The sequence below is a fragment of the Magallana gigas genome, chromosome 1 (genome assembly GCF_963853765.1).
Source record: "Magallana gigas chromosome 1, xbMagGiga1.1, whole genome shotgun sequence".
NCBI lineage: Eukaryota > Metazoa > Mollusca > Bivalvia > Ostreida > Ostreidae > Magallana > Magallana gigas.
Genome location: NC_088853.1, coordinates 43,444,734 through 43,460,997, shown reverse-complemented (window position 1 = coordinate 43,460,997; position 16,264 = coordinate 43,444,734).

Genomic DNA, 16,264 nt, shown 5'->3' with positions numbered 1-16,264 from the left:
GAACTGTTTATTTATGCTTAAAATGAATAAGTAGATAGACAAATCAGCTTCAAAAAGATTTTTACTGGTATATTGAACCTATGTAAACAGAAATAAGGCACGAGCCTTGTTTATATGACGAAAAACTGTATGCCCTGTATACTGCTTAAAACTCATCAACTGGCACCCAAATTTAATTTGATAATAAGAAATACATTTCTAAAGCATTGTAAATAATAAAAACAAAAAATAAAATTTGAACAAAATCGTGACGATGCTCCTTTAACCACTTATCAACGCTTTTAGAAATAATCATTTATTATATTCGATCAGTGTTTATTACCTATTTAAGATGTACTATTGCCAGGTACTCTTCACACATTTGTCTAAAAAAGTATATTCATGATCACAAATACAACATTACAACAAATGTTTAGAATATCGAGGTATATGTATTACATATACATGTTCGTAAAAGAAAACAAAACTAACGTAAAATGATTTTTTAAAGGTGAAATATCCCTCCGCTAATAATTTTACCATATATCTTTTTAAGAAATATCGTTTTGATTTTCATCAATGTCAATATCGAGAGATTCCAATGAAACAAAGTTATAAAGATTAAGCGCTACTAGATTTTTCAAAAATTGATAGTGTGTGTAATCATGTTATGAAGAAAATTAAGCAAAGTGATTAAAAAAACCAAAACTTTATTATCGCAGCATAAAATTAAAAATATTAAATGCATATAAGACTAAAATTTTAATTATAAACAATGTCAAATCATCTTACAAAACATAGTGAAGTGCTGCTTTTTAGTTCAGAAGAGCACTTTGTTCTTTGGGTTTGTTACACAATTTGCTTCCAACAGCAAGAGTTATCTTTCTTTATCATGAACTATTCAAAGTTTTCATACAGTATATGTTAAATTACAATAGTTTTTGATTTTTCATAAAAAGGTTTTCTGTTTTTAGATTAAAATAAGATAATAATAAATATATCCATATGTTTTAGAATGAAAAAAAAATCAAACCAGAGCTTTTTGCTATATATAACACATAAAAGGGGATCAAATAAATGATCTTCTAGTAATTAGTACAATCTCAATATAGGGATACATATTATCTTGACTAAAATGAGATATTGTTCTTTTTTTCGTTTCCCAATATCTGATCTTTTAGAATAGAAAAATCTGAAACAATTTTAAACATTTATAATGTTATAAGTTTCAAATAACTTCTAGAGTTTGCAATTGTCTTAGTATGTTTTTCCGAATTCTAATTCATTTACCTTTGTGGACGAGCGATTAAGAGAAAAATAAAAAAAATTTCCATCTTAAGATTCTCTTGCCTAAACCATCAAACCTTTATTATTGATAGACTGTACATATTATTAAGATATATTCAAAAAACCACATAGATATCACCTAAAATTTGATCAATATAATTAGTTAAAATTTCTTGCACTTTTTGGTAAAAACATTTAACTTTTATGCGCCCCAACCCCCTGAAAAGCTGGGGTTCAGTCTGTTCTGTTCAAATTTCATCTTTTAATATTTGAATTAAAATAAATGTCGCCTTCTGGCATAAAATGGGGCCCAGTACGTATCGCCTCTCTTGTTGCTTATTGTCCTTGTTGCCTTCATAGTTATGAGTTATCAGACACAAAGTGAGAATATTTTCTATAGAAGTTATCTTTCATATCAGAGTGACATTCTACCTTAAAATCCCTTTCCCCAGCACGAAGAGATATATATATATATATATATATATATATATATATATATATATATATATATATATATATATATATATATATATATATATATATATATATATATATATATATATATACACATATCATTCTTTGTTTGACAATTCATTCACCAATGAATATTGCTTATTTTATAACAACAATTATTCTTTCATGATTGTTGTTTGTTAATTATCACACAAATTAATTCCTCAATATTTATAAATTTGTTTTTCATTTGTTTGTTTTTTTTTATTACGGAATGGCTTTGCAACAGTGCGACATGGCAATTTGTTGCTGATGCAAATTGTAAATTCGAGATAAATCAAAGTTTAGCGAGCTGTGCACACATTTTGTATATGCAATATCGTCTTTAGATAATAAAGCTATATAATATGTTGTTAAAAATTATTCATGGAAAAGAGTCAAGTATAGTTCAGCAGATTTCTTCACATGTGCAGCGTTATTTCCCGCCATATGTCGACGATAGAAGAGACGTAACTGTTTACAATCAGTCTTTGGCAATGTAGGTGTGTTTATGTGTGTGTTAGCTACGGATATGAAAAACCATATACAGCGATTTCTTTAAGTTCGGTGTTTATAACGTCAAAATCAACTGAACAGAATGAACATTCTAGTAATTCTAAAGGCATATACCTTGTCGGGATACTGGGTAACCAATTTCTAATCTTGTTTACAGCGGGGGTCATGTTTCACGGAGATCATTTTTCTTCATGTTTAACATGAAGCGGGGGGGGGGGGGGGTCATTATTCATTATTCTACGTCGAAAAATGACCCACGGTCATTATTCTACAGGTCATTATTCTTCATTACAGCGGCAACCGCTGAGGGAAGGGGATATACTTTAATTTTCCCTGTAATTATTAGGGTCTTCCGTCTTCAGCGGAAGACCCTTCTATTATTCTATTGTTTCTTTTTCACTTTTCTTATTATTAAGGTCTTTCGTTTCCAACGGAAGACCTTATTGTTTTTGCTTTGTTTCTTTTTCCCTATTGTTAGGGTCTTCCGTCTTCAGCGGAAGACCCTTCTATTATTGTAATGTTTCTTTTTCACTTTTTAAGGTCTTTCGTTTCCAGCGGAAGACCTTATTGTTTTCGTTCGGTTTCTTTTTCCCTATTATTAAGGTCTTCCGTTTCCAACGGAAGACCTTATTGTTTTCGTTCGGTTTTTTAAGGTCTTCCGTTTTCCAACGGAAGACCTTATTGTTTTCGTTCGGTTTCTTTTTCCCTATTATTATTATTTTTTTTCTTACAAAATTTGTGCAGGCGATTTCTCGAAAATGGCTCAGCTGATTCTCGTGAAACTTTCAGATCTAATAGATATTAATCCGAACTTAATATACATTTTTTATTTTGATGACGTCATTTCCGTTCTTGAGAAAATGACGTTTTAACGATTTTCAGAGGGTCGGCTTGTCCAGGGATCTCCTCCTAAACGGTAAAAGATATTGAGTTCAAACTTTCAGGGATTGTAGACAAGAGATTGTAGATGTGCTATTTGGAGTTCATATTTGTCATGCTCAAAAGGCGTTTAAGCTCGCCTGGTCCCGAAAATTGAGACTAAAAAAACGTCGTAATTTTTAATGGTTTTCTTAGTTTGTCTCTTTTCTGTAAAATATTTTGTTAACACTTGTAATGCTAAAAAGATCTATATTTACAAGACCTTTCATTTGATATCAAGAAAAAAGGGGCTGGCTCCTCAAATTAAGGGATCAAAGGGCTCTAAAGTCTTTCATCTGTAGTCCTTTACTGAGGGATATTTTGTGAACAGTTATAGAAGCAAATATGTTTATCTTACAGTTATGTATCCAATGAATGTAATGATTTTATCATGTGTTACGTAATTAGGGGTTTTTAGGCGCCAAAAGTCCAGAATTTTGATCACTCATATCTCAGAAAGGAAAAATATTTTGAAATAAAGTTTAGAAGTAAAGATGCTCAAAATGATGTACTAAATAATATGCAATTTTAAAAATTTCGTTAAATGGCCCCTATAAGGAGTTATGGGATCGGCCCCTAAAACGTTCTTTCCTATATATCTCAAGTACAGTAACAAATTTCTAAACACTTGTAGAACAAAATGTGTTAAGATTTAAATGACCTTTTATTTGATATCAAGAAAAAGGGACTGACCCCTCAAATTAAGGGACCAAAGGGCTCTAAAGTCGTTCATCTGTAGCCCTTTACTGAGGGATATTTTGTGAACGGTTATAGAAGCAAATATGTTTATCTTACAGTTATGTATCCAAGCAATGTAATGATTTTATCGTGTGTTACGTAATTAGGGGTTTTTAGGGGCCAAAAGTCCAGAATTTTGATCACCCATATCTCAGAAAGGAAAAATATTTTGAAATAAAGTATAGAAGTAAAGATGCTCAAAATGATGTACTAAATAATATGCAATTTTCAAAATTTCGTTAAATGGCCCCTATAAGGAGTTATGGGATCGGCCCCTTAAACGTTCTTTCCTATATATCTCAAGAACGGTAACAAATCTCTTAACACTTGTTAAACAAAATGTGTTGAAATTTAAATGACCTTTTATTTGATATTAAGAAAAAGGGGCTGGTCCCTCAAATTAGGGGACCAAAGGGCTCTAAAGTCTTTCATCTATAGCTCTTTACTGAGGGATATTTTGTAAAAGGCTATAGAAGCAAATACATGTATGTTTATCTTACAATTATGTATCCAAGCAATGTAATGTCATGTGTTATGTAATGAGGGTTTTTTAGGGGTCAAGAGTCCAAAACTATGACCACCTATATCTCAAACAGAAAAAATATTTTTAAATGCAGTAAAGAAGAAACGATGCTAAAAATGATGTACTTAACAACATGCAATCTTCAAAATTTGGTTCAGCGGCTCCAATAAGGAGATAAGGGACCGGCCCCTAAAACTTTTTCTTCTAAGATATCTCAAGAACAGTGACTAATTCTAAACACTTGTTGAACAAAGCTCTTACACCTGTAACAAAATAGTATCTGGCCCCCTAGAATGTAGACCCTGTTTTTTTTTTTATTCTAAATCATATTTAGCTGTTAAATAGCAAAATCAAGATAGAACAAATTCTAAAATCAGACGGAAGACCTCCTCGTTGCTCGCAACGAGATCGTGTCTAGTTTTCCTTATTATTATTAAGGTCTTACGTTTCCAACGGAAGACCTTATAGTTTTCGTACTGTTTCTTATTAAGGTCTTCCGTTTCCAACTGAAGACCTTATAGTTTTCGTACGATTTCTTATTAAGGTCTTCCGTTTCCAACGGAAGACCTTATAGTTTTCGTACGATTTCTTATTAGGGTCTTCCGTCTTCAGCGGAAGACCCTTCTATTATTGTAATGTTTCTTTTTCACTTTTTTTTTCTTTACAATTTTTGTGCAGAAGATTTCTCGGAGATGCGTGGTCCGATTTTGGTCAAATTTCCAGCATTTATCTATTATCATCAAAAGCTTATATACATTTTTTTTATTTTGTAAAAATCACTTCCGGTTCGAACTAATCCGCCATTTTGTCATTTTAAAAAAAGTTCTTGTCCACGTATCTCCTCAAAAACGAGCAATGATAGAAAGCTGAAATTTTCAGGAATGAAAGAGGACATGAACGTCTAGCCTCACGAGGAAAATCATTGTCCGGAAATTCCGAGTACGGAAGCTAGCTGGGGTCAAAATATAGGACACGTTTTTTACGAGAACTCCTTGTCCACGCATCTCCTCTAAAACGAGCAATGATAGAAAGCTGATATTTTCAGGAATGATAGAGGACATGAACGTCTAGCCTCACGAAGAAAATGATTGTCCGGAAATTCCGAGTACGGAAGCTAGCCAGGGTCAATATATAGGACACGTTTTTTACGAAAACTCCTTGTCCACGCATTTCCTCAACAACGAGCAATGATAGAAAGCTGAAATTTTCAGGAATGATAGATGACATGAACGTCTAGCCTCACGAGGAAAATCATTGTCCGGAAATTCCGAGTACGGAAGCTAGCTGGGGTCAAAATATAGGACACTTTTTTGACGAAAACTCCTTGTCCACGCATTTCCTCAAGAACAAGCAATGATAGAAAGCTGAAATTTTTGAAATGATAGACGACATGAACGTCTAGCCTCACGAGGAAAATCATTGTCCGGAAATTCCGAGTGCGGAAGCTAGCCAGGGTCAATATATAGGATACGTTTTTTACGAAAATTCCTTGTCCACGCATTTCCTCAAAAATGAGTAAAGATGGAAAGCTGAAATTTTATAGATTGGTAGAAGATATACAAATCTAGCCGCACAGGGAAAATTACTGTTTGGAAATTCCGAATGCGGAAGCTAGCCGGGGTCAAGATATAGAACACACTTTCGATGAGTTTTCATTGTCCACACATGTATTTTAAAGCGAAAAAAGATAGAAAGCTGAAATTTTCAGGAATGATAGAGGACATGATAGACTAGCATTACAAGAAAAATCATTGTCTGGAAATTCCGAGTAGGGACACTTAATTTTAAAATTCATATTAAATGTGTTATAATGACCTCAGACTAGTTTTAAAACATAATATCTAAGTTGCACATACAATTCTGCATCTAATAAAATCTTTTTCAAATTGATGGGATGAAATTTGATTTTTTTGAAAATTTTAAATTGAATTAAATCGTGTTAAAACTACCTGAGACTAATTTTAAAACATGATATCTAAGTTGCACTTACAATTCTGCGTCAAATGACATCTTTTCCGAATTGGACGGATGAAATTTAAATTTTTCAAAAAATTTAAAGTCATTTAAATTGTGTTAAAATGACATCAGACCCATTTTAAAACATGATATCTAAGTTTCACTTGCAATTCTGCGTCTGACGACATCTTTCTCGATTTGATTGGATGATTTTTAAATTTTTCAAAAATTTTAAACTCATTTAAATCGCGTTAAAATGACCTCAGACTAATTTCAAAACATAGCATATAGGTTACGCTTACATTTCTGCGTCTGGTGAGATCTTCCTCAAATTGATTGAATGATTTTTAATTTTTTTGGAAAATTTTAAACACATTTAAATCGCGTTGAAATGACCTCAGACTAATTTCAAAACATAATATTTTGGTTATGCATACAATTCCGCATCTGATGACATCTTTCTCGAATTGATTGGATAAATTTTAAATTTTTCAAAAATTTTAAATTCATTTAAATCGCGTTAAAATGACCTCAGACTAATTTTAAAACATGATATTTCAGTTGCACTTACAATTCCGCGTCTGATGACATCTTTCTCGAATTGATTGGATGAATTTTAAATTTTCAAAATTTTTAACTCATTTAAATCGCGTTAAAATGACCTCAGACTAATTTTAAAACATAATACCTCAGTTGTGCTTACAATTCCGTGTCTGATGACATCTTTCTCGAGTTGATTGGATGAATTTTAAATTTTTCAAATATTTTAAACTCAATTAAATCGTGTTAAAATGAGCTGAGACTAATTCTAAATTATAATATTTAGGTTGTGCTTAGAATTCTGCGTCTAATGACATCTTTCTCGAATTGATAAGATGAATTTTAATTTTTCAAAAATTTTAATTTCATTTAAATCGCGTTAAAATGACCTTAAAATAATTTTCAAACATAACGTCTAAGTTGCGCTTGCAATTCCGCGTCTAATGAAATCTTTCTCGAATTGATTGGATGATTTTTAATTTTTTGAAAATTTTAAATTTAATTAAATCGTGTTTAAATGACATCAGACTTATTTTAAAACATAATATCTAATTTTCGCTTACAATTTCGCGTCTAATGACATCTTTGTCGAAATGATTGGATGATTTTTAAATTTTTTGAAATTTTTCAAATTTTAGTAAATTGTGTTAAAATGACCTCAGGCTACTTTCAAAACATTATATTTAAGTTACGCTTACAATTCTGCGTCTGATGACATCTTCCTCGAATTGATTCGATGAATTTTAAATTTTTAATTCATTTAAATCGCGTTAAAATGACCTCAAACTAATTTTCAAACCATGATATCTCAGTTGCGCTTACAATTCTGCGTCTGATGTCATCTTTCTTGAATTGATTGGATGAATTTTAAATTCTTCAAAAATTTTTAAACTCATTTAAATCGCGTTAAAATGACCTTAGCCATTGTGTACAATTGACATAAATTCACCACAGAAAATGTATTATTGAATTCGGGATGGTTTAATTCATTCGAAAAAGTTATATAACAGCATACATTATTTTCTTCAAGCTTTTGCGTCAGTCTTGTTAAGTTCTGCAAGCATTAACCTGGTTTTTGATCTTTGTACCATTACGTAACTGATCCCTTGCTCGCGGCCGAGAAAATCGGTCACCTTGGTCGCGGCTGGACTACCTAGTGGTCAGCGGTTATCTCATACACAAGATTTGCGTCTCTCATATATGGGTTCACAAAGAAGTTCTATAACATATAAATGTTTATATTTTCAATCATAAGCATCGTCAGACAAAAAATTAATGGTGGGTAAGTAAATCTAAATAATTGTAAAAAAAAAAAAAATGTACACAAAACACGAACACAAAAAATGATGAAATTAATCTGCTTTAGCTTCATAATTAAAACCGGTAAATATTTCAGTAAATACATGTATGACATTGTGACATGTGTCATTGAAAAGGGGGCTCTTTGTATATTTTCAAAGTTGTTAAATAGTTATTTATTGTTTAAATAAAATAAGTTATTAAACTGCAAATATCTTAAGCGAACATGGCCACGGAGCTCTGTGTACACAATTATATAATCCATATCCCGCATATGGATCCCGTGAAGATCCCGGCCAAATTGGCATGCATGTGATCCGCGAAAGTCTAATAAAACTCGCTTCATGTGCTTCTACTTTATCACACACATGTTCATTGAGCCTTTGTACGTTCATAATTCAATCTTGATAATAACTACAGTAATTATTTTGTTTACATAAATTGTTTCAAGAACACACTCTTTTATCTTACACAACAGATGTAATTTAAATTTATTTAGCATTGAATTAGTTATTGTCAGATACGCAAGGCAAATTGTGTATTCAAAATATTAAATACAATACAAAATTTAATAGAAAGAAATCGGCTTACAAAAATAGTGTAGTTCTTAATCTTATCAGTTGTAAAATAGAATAAGAAAGAGGTGGCGGCGAACCAGAAAATGAACGCACTAATTTAGCATGGTGTTCAAAGTTAAATACTCTCAATTAAAGCGTTGAAAGAAAATGCAGTTCGTGTGGTAGGTGTTGCACGATAGCACAATAAACTAGAGCCGAGCTCGTTGCAAAGCAACGAGTAGGTCTTCCGTCGCAACTTCGTGTCGCGAAAGGATTGTCCATCAGTCTGATTAAAATACCTCCTTCTCCTGACACTTGTCAGAGCCTGACAGACCCTGTATTGATAAAAGGTCATCTTTACATGACAATTTCTTCTTACGAATTAGAGCTTTAGAAAATTGATTGGAACTCTTCAAATGGAGACAAAAAATTTAATTCATACCTGTTTTCTATGTAACCTCTAGATTGAGTATTGCACTACTCATTAAACAGATAAAGGCATATCTTTGCTAAGTAGGTGTTTATTTAATTTGTATGCAAATGTGGAGGTCAAGTGGGTATAGTCTGTTATTGATACAGGTCTATCAGAACCTGGCGAGTGTAAGGAGAAGGGAAATGGTTTTTAATTATACTGGATTATCAATATGATAATAGTAAGTTCAAGAAATCGAAAACGAGACTCAATTTCAAAGTATTATTTTCATACCAGGCAAGTTCTTCGTTTAACTTACTTCAAGTTTAGGATAACTTTAAAAAGTACATAATTTATGTACATGTATATAATTAATTTAATTATAATAAAAGTGTGGATGTGGCGGTGGTGGAAATGACCCAAAAATCAATTTTCTAAGCGTTAACTTAAGTGAAATTTTGGTTGAGAGAAAGGGGGCATTGCTCCCACTGGACCATCTAAAAGGTACTGTTAGCAAGCTCACAAATGATATCCCCGCTAAGAAAGAAGTCATTACTCACGTATTTCTGTATTAGAGAATAATGGATGGTTCGTTTTCTTTAAGTAGTGAGTCAGACAAGGCAGGGTATATTTACAGGTCACAAGTAATCTTTATGACAAACTCTAGCTTTTACTCATTTCCATTAATACAAGATATGACACATGTTTAATATGACTTTGAACTTGCGCAACTGACCCTGGGTCAAGTTCATGACACATCATCGGTCATCAGGAATCTTTACATGAAATAGAAACTCCCAATGTTTCTCCTTAAATGACTGAGGAACAAATCATTACACACCCTCAGGTCATCAGCAATCTTTGTGTGAAGTAAGAAATTCCAAAGTGGACCGGAAACAAATTTTGCACTTTTCCTGCCAGTGACCTTTACTTTGTCCAAATGACCTTGGGTTTAGGTCTTGAAGCTTCGTCAGGTAATGAGTATTATTTGTATGAAGTAAGAACACTTCCAGTGTTTCTCCATCAGAAAGATATAGACCGGACACGACCTACGGACGGACAAGGTGATTTTTATTTAACCCCCCCCCCCCTCAATTTATTTTCGTGGGGTTTAAAAATCTTTTTTGCCCGTTTTGTGCGGCACAAAAAAGACCTATATTTTTCAATTATTTCTATCATATCTCATATAAATATACATGTAAATGTATGATTTGTATGCACATTTGAGTTCTTCTCATCATCGTCGGAAAGGATAAGAAACCCTTGGGGTCCAATAATGTCTTTTCATGGGCATTTGTCAATTTGCATCACTAAATGATTTCCAAGCGGTAATAAGCTATCAAAGCTATTGAGATGTTACATGTAGATATTGAATTTCTATAGATTTAAATTTAAGGTTAGAAAAAAAACCACTTTTTTATACAGTAAAAAAAAATCTAAAATAGCTTTATGTACGCGTACACATAAATAAGAAGATGTAGCGAAAGCTATAAAGACTTTATTTCTTCTGTTCTAGACTTTTTTCAGAGTTAACAAGCTACAAGTTAACAATCTCCCATTTTGACAAGCTAGATTAAAAATAAAATATTCAGCTGAGTTTTAATCTGCATTACAACCTCATATTACACAACTTCAATGATTTTTTTTTATCAATGTGCATATAACAATAAGTAAAATCCCCAAGAACAAATATCTATCGCAATTAAATGCATACATTTTTGGGAGGCAGAAAAGTCGCTATATTATAGTCTGCAAGTCAATTGAACTACTACAATTATTTCAAAGAAATAAGAAACTGTCGACACTTGCAGTACTCTGATGATTTAATGACGATCGACCGACTTTATTGCTTAATGTAGTCGTATATCATTACTTCTAATCCTGAGAACAAATTTTATTTAATATTTGACTTAAAACTGTTAACTTATAAAACCAGAGACATAAATAACTTATTAAGTTATTTAAGTCTCTGATAATATATATTTTATTCTGTTCATAACTATAGAAGTTTAGCGTGTTCAACAGGTTAAGTTTTTAGCCACATTCTCAGATTACGATATCGCACCTTTAATGTGAGGTTGATTGACATCGAATATTTAAACACTTATTGTTTAACAATTGACCGCTGCATTGAAAGCATCCTTCCAAATGTTACTCAATTATTTATCAATTGCTGATCTGCAGCCCGGGGGCAATATTCTAGGCAATGTGCGCTGACGCGACACGAGATTTTCGGTCGCACGTGGAGCGGATTCATTTGACTTAGCATAGACTGACCGAATAAACACACGGGTGGGAAGGTGACATACATTGAGGAGAAAAATGTACACATGTTAAGTAGTCGCCAAAAATGGGTCTTCGCCACATTTTGAAAAACAAAATCCCTTGCACTGTGATCATGAAACCGATAAAATCTAAACAAATCTTGTTTAAAAACTCATGTGAACATTCTAAATATAATCACTAAATCCCTCAATTCTATCGTGTCAGCCTCTACCGCCAATCGCAACTTCTCGGGCCTTTCTGGCAAGCTCGGAAAAACACTTCGAATGTATTACCTAGGCGTCCATGACGACCCCCCTTTTTTTAAAACTTGATATAATTACAACACATTTTATGATCTGTTGAGATGTGAGCTATACTTCATTAAAGGTATCAATATACACTAAAATATAACACAGAAACGACATACAAAACTTCTTGCCGATACTTATTTTAATGGGAAGCGACTCCATTTTGTATAATATTCTAACATCCGGTGATGTTAATACATTCGAGGTGTTTTTCCAAACTTGCCAGAAAGGCCAGAGAAGTTGCAATTGCCTCTACCGCATGTGTTAATTTGATATTTGATTTTTTTTATCCTGCCTTGAACGCTTGGAGACTGTTTCATTTTCTTAATTCGGCTAAATAATGCTTCCAATTTTGAGCGCGCTCTCTCTCTCTCTCCCTCTCTCTCATTTTATGTGCAACCTTATGAAGACGTCAACTACTTTCTACGATATCTATAAAACCTCTCAGCAGTATTTAGCGGAAATATTCGTGGGTAAATAAAAAAAATCTTAAATTGAAACACAAGTCAATCTTACATGTACCGGTCAAAATCTCGAATAAACAAATAGTTGGAATCGTACAAAATATCAATAAACATGCACGTGTGATAAAGTACATGCAGAAGAACACGAGCTACCGCGGATCACTTGTCCACTCGCGCGGGATCTCCTTGGCTATGTTCTAGGGGTGATCATTTGAAGGTTTAATCTTTGTGGTTTTTCGTTGTTTATCTATAACATTATTAGTACATGTATAGTTTTTAGAACATTTTAGAATTACAAATTCACTATTGATTTATGTCTGATGATGTTTCTGATTTGGAACAATATCGCTTTTATCAATTTTTAGAGGGGCTTCTCAATTCACGTTCTAATGTTTCATTCAATAAATTGAAGGTGAACAAAAAGAACATAAAATTGAAACAGTTCTTGTATATATATCTTGTTATTAGATAACCGCTGACCTCTAGGTAGTGCAGCCGCGACCGATTTCCTCGGCCGCGGATGAGGGATCGGATAACTTACGTAAAGTTAAAACACACATAAAAAGCTCAGAACCCAGGAAGATTTACAATGTTTGCAGTATGATGAATAAACTCTAATTAATATAAGTTTTTTTCCCCTTTAATCCCACAGTTGATCTATCTGTCTGATACTGCTTCAGTTCGAGTTTATGATTAAACAGAACGATTTCTTATTCTATCGTTTAATTCAAATTAAGAAGAGTAGGCTTAAATGCCATTGTGTACGATTCTTGTGTTTGCTGCTAAGTAAAATCACATATGACAGACGCGATTCTTGTGTATTAGATAACCGCTGACCGCTAGGTAGTCCAGCCGCGACCTTGGCGATCGATTTTCTCGGCCGCGGGCGAGATGGGTTATGTAATGACGCACACAACTAAAAATTTAGGTCGATTTGAAATGCTTGCAGTAAAATGACTCAAATCTATTTCATGAAAGTTATTTTTTTTTTAAATCTAGTTTATGTATCTCACTAGATAAGAAAAAGAACGTTTATATTTTCTCGTTTTTGTTTTTCTTAACGGTTGTCCACTATAGGACCTAAACAGAGGTTACTCCAAAAAAAAGGCTGTAAGAAAAACATGTACACGTATACTTTTTAGACACTTTTTCAAATGAATCAAAGCATCCCGTATATGCTGGAACACTTTCAGCTGTTAATATATGTACGTTATTCGCACGAAGACGATTCGCTTACTTGCAAAATGAATACAGGTACATGTTAACAAGACAAGCTTTTTACACTCATAATACGCATTACCGGTACAAAATAGTTGTGTAACGACATTGATAACACAATAATGAACAACTTTTCTATCGACAGCTATAGCGAAATATTAACCATTTTTGAGTTATAAAGCGAAGACTTTTAAGGGCTCTAGACCCCTAATTTAAGGGGCCAGCCCTTTTTCAATGGTGTCAAGTGAAAGCCCTTGACATTTTGCACATATTTTGTTCTATATGTGTTTAGAGAAAATTTTAAACTAAAGAGCTACATAACAAAAACACAACAAAAAATCAGCATGTTTTGAAACACAAATTCAACTTAATTTTTTGAAACTTTAAAGGAGGAAAATTGTAAAAACAAAACTCGGAGGACAACGTTCAAACTCTCTATTTTGAAGATTTGTGACTTTGTAACACAGGCTGTGAGCGGTTTCAGAGCCTTTGCGTGCACAAGAATGCCTATATTTTGGGGAAAAAGGGGAATAACTCGGTACCAGAAGTGTCGATATCAACGATTTTCCATAGATATTGAGAAATAGTATCTACCAATAAGCTCTGCAAATTTAAACTTTATAGAACAATAAACAAGCAAGATATTTGAGTTTTAAAAAACGTCTAGAAGAAAATACAGAATAAAAAGAATTACCAACAGAATCAGTACAAGGTCTTCCGTTGAAAACGGAAGACCTTAATAAATGAAAACCCTCGCTGTGTGAAATTGAAAAGTCTGGTGACTATTTATAGGAATGTTCACGTAAACTTTTGAACAAGATTCAGGCGGTAAAGTGCAACGGTCATACATTACGTAACAGGCAATGCAGAGTCCGCGTAGCTCATTCGATAGAGTAATGCACATTGAATTCCATAGATAAATGCTTGTATTTATACTGAAATAGTTTTTTACAACGTTATACAACGTTCTAATATATGCATCTATTTAGTAATAATTTAGAGTGTAATATTAAGAATTTAATATTGAAAGCTTAATATAAAAGCCACCCTCTCCGAGTCCCACAATCGAAAAGTAATGTTACCTGCGTATCTTTGATCTTTGACCTTCAGCCTTGAATTACAACCTAGTACCTTTTTTAAACACTGTACAATTAACACACCAGACCAATTCATTCATTTTTAACAGTTGTGAATGTCTTGGCATTTGAGTTACGATTGGCGTGCTTGACTTATATGTAGAAAAAAATATCTACTTCTCGAGCCGTTAACTCAGTCCAAATGAAAATGTGTGTAATTGTACCTCGGCCACTATTCTTATTGTTTGGTAAATACGGAGCCGATCGGACATTGTGAGAGAAAGTCCTGAGATCATAGGGCACGCATCACCTGTATTGGGAATTAAATTTTTCACAGTATACACGGGATGTAAGCAGCGGTGAAATATTTCTGGTACATGTATATTTCTTGTTTTACGTTTAGTCTGTACCTGAATTATCTGAATGTTAGAACTGAGAAAATTTCTGTCATCGATTTACATGTTATATACTGATTTCGGCATTCCTACATACATCTGAATTTATTAATCGTGCAGAAATAAAACGTTATATAAACAAAGAGAAATCATCACGGCAAACAATTTTCAACGCTGAAATACATGTGTAAAACGTTAGCGATTCCCAGCTAATTTTATATTATAACATATTTAAATCTTGTTTAAATAACCCCAACTTCATTTTAAAATATGATATCCAAGTTGCACTTGTAATTCTGCGTCTGATGACATCTTTTTCGAATTGATTGGATGAAATTTGATCTTTTTTTTAAATATTAAAACTCATTTTGATCATTTTAAAATTACCGTAGAACGATCTAAGAACATAATATTGTTAATTGGGATCGTATCAATGCCGTTATAATATTACTTCGTCAGGTTTTTGTGAAATGTGAGTGTAAAAAGCTTACTTTTTAACATGCACCTGTTTTTATTAAGCATGCTAACGAAAAGTCATTGTGTGTACAACTGACATAAATTCACCACAGAAAGTTTATCATTGTCTTCGAGATTTTTTAATGCATTTGGAAAAGTTTCATAACAGTATGCATGCTTTTCTTAAAGTTTTTACGCATGGACGATGAGACATTTCTGTTAAGTTCTGCAAGCATTAACTGCGTTTCTGAGCTCTGTGTAATTGCCATTACGTAAGCGATCCCTCGCTCGCGGCCGAGGAAATCGATTCCCACGGTCGGTGCTGGACAGGGTTATCTGATACACATTATTCGTGTAAACTTTGATAATTATAAATGTTTATATTCCCAATCTTAAGCATCGACAAAAGATTAATGGTGGATTAGTAACTCTAATTAGTTATAAAAGGAATTTAAAATAATGTTTGAGATCAACACAGAAATTGATTAAATTTTTAAATGATGAACATGTCACGGTTTGAAATTCAATCATTCGGACTATTTTAATTATTGTGTAACTTTATTTGTTTTCTGATTTTGTGTTTTTTGATACAAAAACTTTTGCCATATTTCGACATTTGTTTTAAAAACGTTCTAAATTTCGCGCAGCCTTTATCCCCCCTGAGGCACAGTCAGAGATGGACAGTTAATCTTTTAAATGACATCTGCGCTTATTGAAATTTTGTTATTAATCCTGTTGGTATATCTGATGAAATGTCATGATTTATACTCACTTGTTGTTTGATAAATGATTTCATTACATTTCTGCATAATATGTTTTTTAAACCTTGATTGTGTTATTCAATAATTGCTTTATATATAATTTC